Source organism: Gallus gallus, chromosome 3 (genome assembly GCF_016699485.2).
Source record: "Gallus gallus isolate bGalGal1 chromosome 3, bGalGal1.mat.broiler.GRCg7b, whole genome shotgun sequence".
Taxonomy (NCBI): Eukaryota; Metazoa; Chordata; class Aves; order Galliformes; family Phasianidae; genus Gallus; species Gallus gallus.
The window spans coordinates 44,852,532-44,867,396 of record NC_052534.1 but is presented as its reverse complement, the minus strand read 5'-3'; the positions used below and the strand labels follow the sequence as shown (position 1 = coordinate 44,867,396).

The following is a 14,865-nucleotide window of genomic DNA, read 5'->3' as shown; positions in this document are numbered from 1 at the left end:
GGCTTCATTTCAGAAGGAAGCTCTTCTGTTCCATCTCAGGAGAAATGCACTACTTACGCTCGCTTGCAGAGGATTACGCATATCCATGTGAGAACTAGGCAGCAATACAACAAAGGCTCAATGAATTTGGGATTCCTACATTCCTAGTTATCCTTCTGCTTATTTATAACCTTACTGTGCCTGTCACCATTGGGTGACAAGAAAGGACAGTCTCTTTCAATTACTTTGCTCTCCTCTAGATGCTTGTTTTACATTTGTTGGTTGTGCAAAGACAGCGGTACCCCCGCTGCCTAGTGCCTGTTGAATTGGTGACACTGATGTTACTGAATTGTTTTTAATGTAATCTTCACTAGTGCTAGATCAAAGAAAAGAAACTAAATGTCTGTGCAAGCTTCAACACTGTCTAAACACATCCACGGAACCATAAAATCAACTAAAGCACCGTTAACCCTTGACAAACTACCCGTGGCAGAGTGGGAAAATCTCAATTTCATTTCAAGAGTCAGCTGCTTCACAGAGTGCTTCCAGAAGTGTAAAGCAGCATCTGCAATAACAACATTACCATGCTTTTCAGCACCTTGGGAAATAAGAGAAAAACAACCATATGTGAAGAAAGAGCCTGGAGAAAGGAGCAGAAGTAGGACATTATTTACTTTCACACACATGTCCTCATGTGAAATCACATGCAGTTTCTACACATGGATTTCCCCCAAACATTTTCTTTTCCTGTCTCTACAAACAAGTTTTCAGTTAGGTCTCCCCCTGTTCTCTGAGAGGCAAAAAAGAGATTGCACGATCTGCCAACTGAATCTGCACAGGGAAGCCTCCCCATTCACCTAGCTCCTACCAGAGAAACGCAACTGAAATTTGGTTTTGTTGATCAGATAAAAAACAAATAATGCCATATTCTGACACATTTGTCCAGAATTCTGCAGATACAGTAAACAATCACGCATGTACATGAGAGCACAATGTGAGTCTCTGCCTGCAGCTCCTAAACTTCTGGCAAGTAAACCCTCCCTCGGTGATCTCCAACTTCCTTCCAGCCTAGAACTGTTAATTGCCTTTCCCTGTTCCTGTTATTTATGCTACAGCAAAAACCTCAAGCCAGGTCAGTCCATTTGCAAGCAACAGAAAATGACTTGTGTGTTACAGCGTGCCATTACGAGTTTAACAAAACAGACAGAAGAGCTGAAGGTGAAAGCAGAGTTGTAGAAGTAAGAAGATTAAGTTCAAAACAAAGAGCAGACAACTATAAGGACGGTAACCCAGCATCTCCCAGCTGTGGGTTCACTACAGCTGCTGGCCCTCCCCATCCAGCCTCTAACACTCCTTGTGCTCCCTTTCAGGAAAACCACGATGGCCATTATCTTTTCCTTGCATTATCTAAGAGCAGACTTTACAACATCACTGTCCTTGCCACAGAACACGGTTATTCTCACTCATCTTCATTTCCTCTTTTTCTGACCTCACCTTGACCCTACCACATCTCCACTCTGAGGCACCCGAAGAGGAAAGGGGAAAAAGAAATAAAAAAAGCAAGAAAACGAAATGATTCAGCAGTTTCTGGGAAGCACAGGAGCATTAGTCAGAGGTGATAACGGTAATAGCCACAGTGAGCTGTGAACGGCGACTGAGCAACGGACTGCTGGATACACTTCCCCAAGCCCCTGAAACTGAATAGCTGGGGAAAGTCAGTCCTCACCAGAAGCAGTGGAGAAAAAGACAGGATCAGCGCTAGTGCTGAAATCAAGTGAGCATACAGGTACTGCTCTCTAGTCGTGTTTCCTTCTTACAGACAAGCCCACTGCATCCCAACCAAGCTAAACAAACACACCTGGAGAGACAGCTGCCCTGTATAAACTTCTCTCCAATTAAGGAGGTCCACAGCTGCAAAAGCTTTCACTGACTAATGGATACACACAGTGCACTAAAATGCATTGTTGTGCTCCTTGTTCCTTTTCTCCCTTATCAGGATATAGAAGCAACAGCAGTGGTGATGCAGTTGGTTAGGGAAGTATTTCTCTACATCATGCAGCAGACATTTAACTTCTTAAAGACCAAAATTACTAATACAAGTCCTAAGGGCTGCAGACACACGTGCAAGAATGACATTTGCTAGCGCCAGCAGAGTCATAACAGCACCTGCCTAGGATGAGATCATCTCCAGGGGCACTCTTCCCAGCCTTCACCTTTCAGCAATAAAATCAAGGTTTACAAAGCAAGACAATAAACCACCTCTTTTCAGCAGGACAGAGTATAGCCATAGGATTCTCACCCATCACCTTCAAGACAGCCTTTCTTCTTCATGCTGTGATAAGTATGTTAGGCTGTAAATGATGCACAACTCCAAGAAAGCACGGCTCCTTCCTGAGAAGCTGAACTCAGATTTGCTGTCTCCCAATTTTGGCTGGACAGAGCAAGGCCTGCTACAAACAGCTGCCCCCCAAACCAACACTTACTGGGTCTCAAGAACTGCAGTCGAGGTGCTTCTCCTGGAGCTATCCCCTGTTCTGTGCCTCTGGGCCAGCACTGTCCCCTTTGTGCAGTTTCTCCACTCAGAAAATACATTTCTTACAGCTTCTTGTGAAGCGCGTACTAACATCTGTTATTTAAATGCTTGCCAACGATACAACCAAACTTTGCTTAAGAGCAACTTTTACCCACCAGCAGCTTACAATGCCTCCTCTGTTCATTGCAGGCATATTTTCAGATATATTCTTTCACGTGAACTCTGGCCCTCTTTCTACTATAACACACTGCTACCATTTCATCTTTAGATACAGCTTATTCAGGCATTGTTATGTAGAACATTAAAAGGAAAAAGCAAAGCTATGCATAAATTTATAAAAATTCCTACAATGAACATAAATGGATTTTCATCCATAGTACAGCAGAGTGTATTTGGAAAAACACAGCATTATATCTGTCACAAACAGCTAGAGAAAGTTGTCGGGCAGTAAATGACAGCACACATTTACAGCACATCTACTCACTGCGGTGAGCATTTATGCAAAGGTAGTCCTGGCATATTACATGCCAATTAGCGTGCGTTTAAAGTGCTGTTAATATCCACGTGAGAATTTAGTGAAGAAAGAAGGCCACGGCCTTGAGCTTACATTGTTCCGCACTCCTACTGTTTCCCCGCTCTGCCAGCTTTTACTTCCTTGCAACTCACTCTCAGGGAGAAGTGGTTATCAGCAGCAGCTGAGGCCATGAGTTCCCTGGGCTGGGTGCATGACTGTTTGTACAGAAGTACTCACGGGACTTTTTGGGAGAGGGTGGGGGTGAGAGGAAGCTTTTCGTATCCTTCTCCCACTTGTGAAGGATTTTAGTTTCCATGCAGCAGCAAGGTTATGCTGTCCCACAACAAACACCTGCGTAAGGCACATCGCTCCTACAGCTCTACATGTAGTACTGAAATAGTTATAACTTAGGAATGTATGATAACGACCCAAACCCTCCACATGACATCTTTTAAGCAGACTCTTTATTCTGTTCTCTTTTCAGCCTTAAACACGCACACGCTTACTGAGAAAATTATACAGAGGGTTGCACCTTAGCTTCACAACCCCTCCTCGGAGCTCCCCCCACACCTGCTTTTATTAGCCAGAACACCTCAGTCCGGTCGTGGCCATTGTTTCCTTCACCCGAAGCCTCCTCAGGAAGGCAGGACGGCAGCGGGAAGGAAAGCTGAGCTCCACAGGCGAGAGCGCCGCCAGGCAGGGGCTCCAGTCCTCCGTCCCCCGGCGCCCGCCACGCCTCAGCTCACCACAACCAGCCCCGCTACCTGCGCCTGAGGCCGAGCCGAGCTGCGCGCCCACGACCACCACAACCCCCGCCCGTTTCCCCGACAACCCCGCCGCGCTGACAGGGGACGACGGGACGGATCGAGGAGAGGGGACGCCCCCCACCACCCGGGCGGGCTGCAGCGTCCCGCCGGGGTGAGGCCGCCGCTCTCTCCTCCCGTTTCCACGGAAACCCCGGGGCGGCGCGAGGCGCCGGAAGATTCTCGGCGGCAGACGCGGCGCGGCCGGCGGCGGGGGGAGAACCGGCCCGGAGGCGGCGGGTGGGGGATGAACCGAGGAACTCGTGGCCGCAACCCGCAGCCCGCCTCCCGCCGCGCCTCGCCTCGCCTCGCCCCGCGCACACACCCCCACACCCCGCCCGGCCGCCGGCGCTGATGGGTTGGGGAAGACGGCTCTTTGTTGTTTGTTTCCAAACCGGGCGCCAGCCTGCTCGAGAGGCACAGCCCCGCACCTGAGGAGCCCTCCGGCCGCCAGGGGAAGAGCACGTACCTGGCGCCGCCGAGCCTGGGCATGGGCGCACGCTGAGGCGCCGGGAGCGGGCGGCACCGCGCCGAGCAGAGCCGCGGCTCGCCAACTGCCACTAGTTTGCACGCGCCGGGAGGCGGCCGGCTCGGGCGGGGCTGCCTGGCTCCACCCGCCGGGCGGCTCCCTGGCCCCCTCGCCTTCCCTCCCCGCCGCCATGTCACTTCCTCCCCGACCCGGGCGGAGACCTCTCTCCCCTGTCTCGGGGCCGTCCGCTTGGGGACGGCTCTGAGGACGGAACGCCAGGCTGCCCCGACCCCTGAGAGAGCCGGGCTAAGCCGTGGCAGGGATGGAAATGGGGTAGAGATGGGGCGGGCTGGGCTGTGGCGGCACGCAGGCCCTCTGGGGACGGTCTGCGGGGTGAAGGGCACCTGTGTGCGTCTGCCGCTTGAGGGAGAAATTGGGGAATAGAATAGCGTCTGCTCCGCCTGGACACCATGAGAGATGCAGGTGGCAGCCATGCAATCAAGCTGCGGGTATCCTGACGCGCTGTGATCGCCGCCTGTGAGAGCGCGAACGTTTGCTGCCCGGCTTTGGCTGTGGAGTCACAAGTGGCTTCCTGAATAGGGAACAGCAAGAACCGCGTCTGTTAAATACCCACAGCATCAGAGGATGATCATGCTGGGGATGACGTGTCATCGCGGGCGGCATTGTCAGCTCCGCAGGTCGTGCAGTTGGTTACACTGGGGCTGGAGCGCTCTGGTATGATCTGTGACATCCTGGTCCATAGCAGCCGTACAGCATCCCTATTCATCCTGAACGTAGAACCATTTATTTTTAAATACTTTAAGCCGTCACTAAACCACAGAAGTTTAGACTGGGTATAAGGAAGAAGTTTTTTTACAATAGGGGTGGAGAGGCACTGGGACAGAGCTGGTGGATACCTGAGGACGTCCAAGGTCAGGCTGGACCTTGAGCAACCTGATCTAGCTGTAGGTGTCCCTGTTCACTGCAGGGGATTTGGACAAGATGGCCTTTAAGGGTCCCTTCCAACTCTAAGGATTCTATGATTCAAAGTTGTTTATGGAGAGGCAAATGAAGGATATAAGCAAGACTTCCTAGCTAGTTCCAGGAGCACATTCAGTACCAAGTTACAGGGAAGCATATCATCTAAAATGCTCCACATGGGAAGGGCAAGATGCTGTGTCTGTCAGAGAGCAGAAAGGGCAAGGCAGCTGCACAAAGGAGGACAAGTCTGGATCAGAGAGCTGACCACAGCACCAGCAGTAACTCTGTTAGCCAGAGCGCAGTGCAGGGAGCAGGGTCCGCTGATGATCCCCTGAAGATGATGGAGTGAGTGGTGCAGAGTTTGTTCAGGCAGTCTAACTAGGAGATGGGGTCAGAGAGAGAGTCAAGGCTGCAAGAAAGCCAGGAAACAAGGCCAGAAACAGAACTGACAGCACATCCACCTCCTACATAGCTCATGCAGAAGATTAATGTCCAGACCTGAACTTAAATGGAGCCAATTTCTGAGGGCAGAGCATGTGAGTGCAGGTCTCAGGTGAGGCTGGTCTGGACTGTTAAGACCTGATCGTGACCTGAGGGTTTTGTAAGATTCTTCCTGGTGAATACATATACTCTTGAAGGAGGCCAAGATTTAGCACATCTGAGCCATTCAGTCATGGAAGTGTTGAATCCAGCTCACTAATATACTCAGGCTAGTAGTGGTCTAACTACTGAGGATTAGTAAAGGGTATTTTCACAGCCATACTTTAAAAGGCTGATCCTGTGTACACATCTTAGAAAGGGACACTTCTAGGTAGGGAGAAGAGATCGTAATCCCTAAGCGAGGTAGTCTCTAACTCAGCTGTTACCTAAGCATCCCCTACCAGCTATTTTAAGCAGCATTGTGTGCTACACATACAGATTTTCTGGGTCTTAGTTGAAGGCATCTCCTTCAGGGTCTAGCTATTTTTTTTAATGAGCCAAGTATTCAGAAATCAGGCATGTAGTACTAAGTGTGGTAGTACCCATATATCTCTTCTGATCTGGCTCTGTGAACAAAATCTTTGCAGCTGATTATTTTTACATTCCTCATTTTCTGAGAAATTAGAATAAAAATCTGGCTTCTGGTTTTCACTATTATTAAGCTGCAGCTTAACATAACAATTTGTGGATGCTTTACACTTGAGAAAAATCTACAGTGGGGAAAGAAATCCTAAATTTGATGGAATGTGTCTTTATCAAAAATCTAACCAGGAAAATGGGAACAATGTAACCCTTTTATTTAAATTGGAGTTTGAAAAGTAAGTGTGCCAATCTTAGAAAGCTGTTGGATTCCATGGTAATGACTGAAACTGAAAAGCCTATAGCAAAAAAAAATGCTTCTATAATTAAGAGCAAGGTTTGTCAGGTCCTCACTGTGTATTTTTTTTAAGTGCTATCAACACGGATGATAGAAAGGAATCAGATGAACTTTCCTTAAGCTCTAACCTCCAGAGCAGCAAATGGAGTGGATTAAGATGTGTACGGTTAATTAAAAATCCCACCATACAGCCAAGGGCAGCTAAAATGAGTATCTTCAGGTCTCAGTTTTGGCATTTCCTTCTGAGTGCTTGAATTTGCACTTTCGATGCGGGTTTTTTTTCCTCTTGCATGTGGACACATAAATATCTTATTTGCATTGGGCAAGACTCAGGAGTTGAGTCAGGAACTTACACCAGGTGATGACTGCTGCAATGCCAGGGCCATTTCTGACTGTGCTTAAAATGGGTAACTTTCAGTGAATTTTTCTGCAAGAAATAGCAAGCAAACAAGCAAATGAAAAACCAACAAAAACCTTCTGCTGAGCTAGATGTGCACTCAGATCAGGAAGGGATCCAGGTATCTCACACGACAGAAGTGAAATTGCTTGCTTGTTCTAACAGACAGACCCCAGCCCTACTGACACTTTGAAGTGCTTTAAGAGTCTGATTTCAGAAATTTGATTTAGTTAAGAGCTTATCTATTCTTGGAAGCTCTGTGGTTCTAGCTATGGCAGCCTAGTGATAGAAGCAGCACGTGTAGTATTGATGCTCCTAGATTGATGGGGTGTGTACTGTATAGGAATGTATGATGATGCACTGCTGTGAGCAGCTGGGCTCACAAAGCCCAGTTTGCTGCTGTTGTGTGTCTTATGGTTAGATTCTCTGATGTCTGATAAGTCATGTATTATAAATGACACATTTCCCTTATTTAAAGCATTCATAATGTTCCTCTTCTGTGTAGGCTGAATGTAATAAAGATTGCACTGCCAGCTATCCCTCTGTGTGGGCAATAACAGGAAGTCTTTCCTGTACTTGACTTATGTGTCTTTATGAAATCTGTGGGAAAGTAATTGTATCTGAGATCTCTGCTTCTTTTTTTGGGCTTCATTAAAATCAACAAACAAGTACAAGAGACTTGGCTATGATTAATACATATAGCACAGCTTCATACTTTTTTACTTATGAAACCAGATGAAAATAAGTATACACTGGCCAATAAACGTTAACTGTTGGAGGACAAAAATGAAAAGTAACACACATGCAGGTGTATCAGTTGAAATATGCTAGTGTGGAATGGCAGTGAAAATCACTCTCTTTTGGCCCAAGTAACTAGCTTTACTGGGCAAGTTTTTCTACCTCAGCTACATAGTGGTTCCACCTTCTTCATAGAAAAGAAATAACCACTTCCTTACACAAAAGCTATACAGCACCCATAAATGGAAATATCCTGTTAAAACTAAACCTTGGGCCCACAGTTAATTTTAGAAGACATTGATTGAATATGCATTAGCATAATTGAATTACGCTAATTGAATATGCATTAGCAAGAAAGAGAGCTGTGTGCAGTGCAGTAGAGGAATTTCAGCTCCTGACTGTCTAACCCAACCCTTTATAAAGCCTAGTACATACGGAAGGACTAATGCCATGCAAAGTTGTGGAAAAAAAGGACTCGATCGTTTATTTTGAATACCATCCCTCTTAGAAATTCCAAGGATCGTACCATAAAAAAGTTTAAACAATGACTTTTTGCAGAACTGTACTCAATTTTTTCCCGACTACCGTCATCCAAAAAATAAGCATTCCTTACACAAGTGCAAGAATTTCCATGTCTGTTTTAAGAGTCCGGTATGAATCTACCTATAAGGAAAGGAGGGGCTGTTGTTTCTCTCTAAACACAAACGTAATACAGTATATCATGGATCATTTTCACTCTTTTCTTAAAGCAATGAAGACATTATTGCGTACCACCTTGGGCCCACAATTGTTGGCTCAGGTGACTAGCTTTAGAGTATCTGTATGTGCAAATGGCTGAGCTGCCATTTTTCAGACACAGTCTACAAAACTACACGCACAGGAGGGGCTAAGCAACCAAAAATGTGACGGCTTCAGTGGGACCTTGGAAGTAGGAAGATGCCTATGTCTGTCATGGTCATGGGTGTGTGTCTGGAGGTGAAATTCCTTGAAGATCTTAGAGGAAAGATCACTTTGCAGCTGCAAATTGCGCTGGTTAGCTGGTACTTGGGAAACCATTACTCTTCCAGAAGCAGAGAGAAGAAATGGCATAGAAAAAAATCTTGCTCTGAACAGCTTGGAAGTCAGAGAAGCTCTGACCCTGTAAAAACAAATGCTGCTTATGCCCAACTCTGTTTACATTGAGTTTACCAGGGAAGAGACGTGCTGGCTGCTCTCCAGGTTTTCAAGGGCAGTACCTGATCTGAATATATAGCTATGCAGACTTGAGCAGTCAGAAACAAATCCACACAGCCATCCTTTTTTGGCTTGTACATTTCCTCACCTAGAAAAGGAAATTATTTCAGTATTATTTCAGGGGCAAGGCAGCTTTATGTTCCAGTAGTGAGTAGAGATGTGCTTGGTGAGCCTGCTACTTGGAACTTTTGCAAACTTACTGGAAAGGACAATCGCTGCAATAAGCTTATACTGCTTGATCTCTCTTGTAATGAATTCTGTAGAAGCATCCTCTCCCCGTGGATGGCTGCATGCTCGCTCTGCCCATAAAAGACAGCAGCTGTAAGCCATGCTTAAAGCATTCATCTTTATTCTGCCAGGGAGCAACTCTAGATCCCTTGCCAAATTTACACTGAAGCTAGCATTTGATTATCTCATTGTCATTCAACTACACAGAAGTGGAGAGGTCATTAAAAAACAATCTTTTAACAAGTGGCAGGCAAAATACTCATCTTTATGTGTTGCTCACTGAAGGACATGTTGCCTACATGCACCTCTCACCAATTCTGCACCACATTTTCTGTGCTGGAGATAGAAGGCAGGATACAACCCTTGCTGTTGCAGTCTCTATCCAGTGTTCCCTTACGTGCTACTTCTGAAAATACTGCCATATCTTAAGGGGCCATCAAGAAGCTGTCTGCTTCCCAAAGAAGACAGTGGGTTAAACCCTGGTTAGGTGGCAGGAAATATCCACTAGCAACACTCTTCACCCGGACATGGATATAATTTGTTGGGTGCGGATATAATGTATTTCTGTGCAGTCTGATGTATTTGAAGAATTGATCTGTGTCAAATTTTATTCTGTATATTTCAATGGAACTCAATAATTATTCATAAAACCCTCACGCTTTAGAAACATTCTGGGAAGTATGGTTATTGAAAGCTTGAGGGTTACATTTAGCGGTGCACCTTATAAAGTAAGGGACTCAGTGGGAGTGAAGTTGACCCCTCAAAAATTGAGATAACTGATATTCAGTATTGTTGATTTCTTTCTTAGATGGAGGCAGTGGTTGAGGAAATAGACTTTTATATAAAAAGGCATTAGCTAAAAGCTAATTGGGTGAAAGCTGAATGCTTACAGTTCTTGTAAAGGTCTACTATGCACATTAAGGAATGAAATAAAGTGGGGACAAGATCTTTGATACCAAACTGCAGAAGCAGATTGTATAAGAAATGGTAACAGGGAACGCAGAGACAAACAGCATTAGAAGCCCAGGGTCAGAGAAAAGGGGATGAAAGATTTAGAAAAGGTTATGTATTGATTTTGCTTCAGGCTGCCTGTGATATCTTTGAAAAAAATACTGTACACTATATAATTAGACTGCCTTTCTCTCCCAAATACAGCAAATCTGTGTGTTCTGTATGGAAAACATAATGGGCATTACTTTTCCTCTATTTCCCCTCACTTAATTATTCTACTCCTCTAAAAATGTGGTCTGGGGAACCTATACATTTGCAGTGTCACAGCAGGAGACAGGTCTCCTGCCTTGACCCCCCCAGACCTTTGTTTTTTATGATCTGTCCTTATCTTGCTCTTGGTGGCATTTCATTGATTTCAGTGAACATGGACACAGCTCCTGCTTTCTGTACATGGATGCTGTATCCAGAAAAATACTGAGTTAAACAGAAAAGGGAAGCAGTTCCTGAATATAAAACAATCAGGTGATCGAAACCTTATTAAAAAAAATAAATGTTTTTACATAAAATAACTGGAAATCACAGTAAGACATCAGATCATCTCTTGGCAAGAGGGAGCAAGGTAGTCTGACTAAATAAGACCCTGAAAGCACAATCAGGCTGAACACATATGAGAAAAATGACAGAATTATTTTCAGGAGCCTTGCAGTGCTATGGGTATTTAAGACACCTGTAAAGGCAAGGAAACGTTGGAAGTGTGATGTTATACTTTCTGAAGTGTAATTGGCTCAATGTGGAAAATTCTCTGATTGTTTTGCTGGCATCTACTAATTATTTACCTTTGAATCCTTAACTGTAAAATTGTATGCATTTGGTTCCAACTCCATACTGTACTCTGCTGGCCTGCAGCCTGTGCATGGGCCAAGGCTTAAAATGACTTGCTAGGGATGTATGAAGGCCATGTAATGCAGGAATGTCTTTGCGTAGGTGCAAACCAAGTGATGATTGCATACCTTGTCCAAGGCACTCCCAGCCAAGGTGCAGTGGCACAGTCTACAGGACATAGAAGGCCAGGCTGTTTGCACAAGAGCTTGCTTTGGACTCCAGCTGCTGAATTTTTGTCTGTCTCGGTGCTCAGCATGGCCTCCAGCATAAACCACAGCAACAGCCCCACTGTGCTGCAGGATAAGGGCCACTATTCTCCACATGCGCTAAATGCAGCCGCTCTGCATTTGCTTCATGGCACAAGCAGCCCTGCTGGATCTTCCTCCCGTCTGTTCTTTGATCATTTGAAAGGCTTGGGGTATGACAACCGGGTGTGGAACTGGTCAGCAGGCTGAATCCAGCACAAGAAAGTGGTGAATTAATGTCTGCTTATTCCGATGATTCCTTTGTGGTTTACATGAAATTGCAATTGTGAATTTGAAATTGCAGTCCACTTCCTCTGGAAAAATACTGCAATTGATAGTAATTAGCAATCTCTTAAAAACCATTGGCAGGCTGTCCTGAAACCAATCCTCACATTCCCTGAGCATTGCATTGCCTGAGGCAGCTGGGTCCCTCCTCACCATTTGATACCTTCCTCAGGCCTGAGGCAAAGGCCTACCTCCAAATACCTCTCCAGTAGGAAACTATGCTAAGTGACCTGATGGCTAAATGCCCAAAAGCCTCAGCTAGAACCTGGGAAATTCTCCCAGTCAGGCCCAGAGGGGTGAGCCTCCTGAAGATGGCCACTTAAACACAGCCTGTCTCTTGGCTGGTACCAGTACTAAGGCTGTACCTTGGAACAGTTGGTAAGCCACATCTCATGAGAAGACTGCTTCACAGATGGGACTCAAGTACACAGGGCCTTATGTCAGATAGGTGTCACAATCACAAGTTTAGATAATCCCTCCTGGAAACTGTTATATACTGTACAGAGAATGAACTGTTTTCAGGGAAATACTCACTGTAACTCAGAATCAGAATCACTGTGACAAGACACAAGCTTGTGTTAGAAGGCATAAAAATGTCATTAGAAACACCAACAGTGTGGTTTTATAGAAATGCAGAAGGAAATACAGAAGTACCAAATCTGAGTACGTCAGATATTTTTTTGCGTGATATATTCAAAATTGACTAGGCCAAAGGAACTTGACTGCTATTAAGAGACACCTCTTGCTCTGCAGAGAATCCTCAATGTAGTCCTACTGTCAGTGTCATTTATCACACAAGTTCAGGTATTTGTGAGCTCATGTTACCAAATGTTAGCAAAAGTCTTATTCACATACAGCCTGATAAGCCTATGCCCTGGAAGTGCCAGCTCAAACCCAGCCCTTCGACACAGCAACAGGTTTAACACAACAGGTTTTCAGGGTGATTTGACACAGGCTTATTCATATTTCCAATTCCATGCTAGCAATGTTATTAATCCTAGAAACCCCACTGTGTCATGTTTTTTTTTCCAATCTGAATAACACAGCTAATGTCATTTCCTACTCACCAACAACTGGATGACTAAGAATCACGAGTCTGAGAAACTCTGAGCTCTGGGGTCTGTCACTTGGCAATTCAAGCACAAAACAGTCGACCTAAACACACTGAATTTACTGCCTTTCACACCTTTTTTGAACTGCTGGTGTCATAAGTCTTATCATCACTATCAACAATCACTATGAGTACGGCCTGCTGCCTTCAAGGCATGGTAGCCATAATGGTAGCATGAGTCAGAATTAGGTACACTAACTGCAGTAAGTCAACAGCACTGAGCAATCCCATTTCATTAACATCAGCATCTCACCACCAGCTGCTCCTTGGAGACAGATGGCTGCAGCTGACTCTCAAGGCTTTGCTTTCTTTTGCCACCCACAATGGGTTGAAGCATTTGAGGCTACAGTGACAGAGTAGTCTGAGTTAGTTTATACACTGAAAATGTCCTCTTCTGTCCTCTAGCCTTCTTTTGCCATCTCTTTTTCTTAATGAGGGGAATATCAAGAAAGAAAGAAAGAAAAAAAAAAAAAGGCCTTTATTTCAGGACAAATAAAGGAGTTCCAAAATCCAGGGCTGAAAAATCTACATCTTACACTAGCACCATTAAAAGACCTACATTGGCTACCGTGTTACCATAACAAAAAAATGATTTAAAAAAGCCTATTCTAGAGGAAAATCATTCTACATAGTAGGTAGGAAATGCTTTTTTTTTAATTATTCTTATTTTATTTTTTAACTGTCTTAATTCAAATACCATTCTTAGGCAAAGAAATGAACTCAGAAAATAAACCTTCTGCATTAATCACTGATCAAGCAGCCCCAGCTGGACCCTGGCTCCTGCACTGAGTTGTGCCAAAGGCACCTTTCTAAAGTCCTCTTGAAATTAAGAAAGCTTCTATGAAGACATTTATAGCTAGCTCCATTCACTCACCAAGACATGCTGCGTTTCAAATAGCAGTAACCTGCCTGTGCAGGACCCTCTATCATGTGGAAAAACAAGTAAGGTTTGCACCCTCTGTAAGGCTTCTGCCTTGAGTGGAATGCTTTATCCAGCAGCCATACAAGATTCCTAGGCTATGTGCTGAATCACTGTATATCTGAGCTGGAGGAGTCCAATGTCCTTCATAGCATTTTGCCATCAAGTCCCAGTTGTCTTAGTGGAACAGAACCTTGTAGAATCTGATACATCAACAAGAGCAACTTGCTCCAAACTGTTGGTCTTACTACACTACAGGGAGTGAGGGGAGGAAAGACCAGCCATCTGGGTTGAGGCATTGGGCATGAACAGTATTCTTTTTCATAACTCCGAATGATGTGAAGCACAATGAGACTTTGCAGGACCTGCTAAAATATTACTAATAATACTCCACAGCTAAATGGAGGCAACCACTGATAGGCTTGTGTAACAGAAGTTAATATTGTAAGCTTTATTTTATTATACATGCATTTAGGAATCTAAAAGACAGCTATGAATTAAGAAACGAAAACAAAATGATACATTTCCCCCCCCCTCCACACACAAAAAAGGTATCTCCTAAGAAACTTCTTTCCCATTTATTTTTTTTCTACTTAAAGCAGTCCTAATTTTTTTTCTTTCATTTTTCTTAAAATCACACCTGCCTATTTAGAGTGTATTTTTGGAAGCATGGCCATCCATACTTTTAAAGTAATTTAGAGCAAATTACTTTATATTGGATGTTAGCAGCAAATGGGAGCTGGCACAGTAATGGCAGAGGGAGTGGGTTAACAGAGCAAATACTCACAAGGGAAGAAAATACAGTAAGAAAAGACTTTCCTGACTCCAAATATCAGCACTAATGATCACGTCATGCTACAGTGTCTGGCACTCAAGCTGATAAAAATAGAGTTATTAAGAAGATCCTAAAACGCTTGTGAACCAGTTGATTGCATCGTTTTAATTAGGCAAGAGTTGAATTCCCATAATGTTGTGTTCAGCTTACTGAGGGACTGCAAATCACACTGGGGAAGGTTGTGGGTGCTCTGTTTGGATGTAATGTGAGGCCAGGAAGGGATGGACCTGCAGCTCCATAGAGGGAAATATACACCCTGTCCTGACATGCATCTGGTCAGTGCAGAGTATGGGGAACCTTGCCTTCTGCTTCTAAATCTTTACCGGGGCATGAGCTATGAACAGTTTTGGAGTGAGTTAACTGATGTAAACCTGGCATAGCTTCATGGATTTCGACAGCATTGGG

General features: G+C 44.7%; 1 protein-coding gene across 4 annotated transcripts in view; it reads right to left on the bottom strand.

Moving 5' to 3' along the window:
• AGPAT4 (1-acylglycerol-3-phosphate O-acyltransferase 4) overlaps positions 1-14,865 on the bottom strand; it is an 89,977-nt gene that overhangs the window by 66,348 nt on the left and 8,764 nt on the right. For 2 of the 4 annotated variants that reach the window (XM_419616.8, XM_015284327.4), the window contains exon 1: positions 4,299-4,412. The exons of 1 other annotated variant lie outside the window; for it this stretch is intronic. The gene's annotated coding sequence lies outside the window, so the exon portion shown is untranslated. Of the gene's footprint in view, positions 1-3,119; positions 3,969-4,298; positions 4,413-14,865 lie in introns of those variants that run through there. One more of the 4 variants, XM_040698151.2, reaches the window with a different exon arrangement.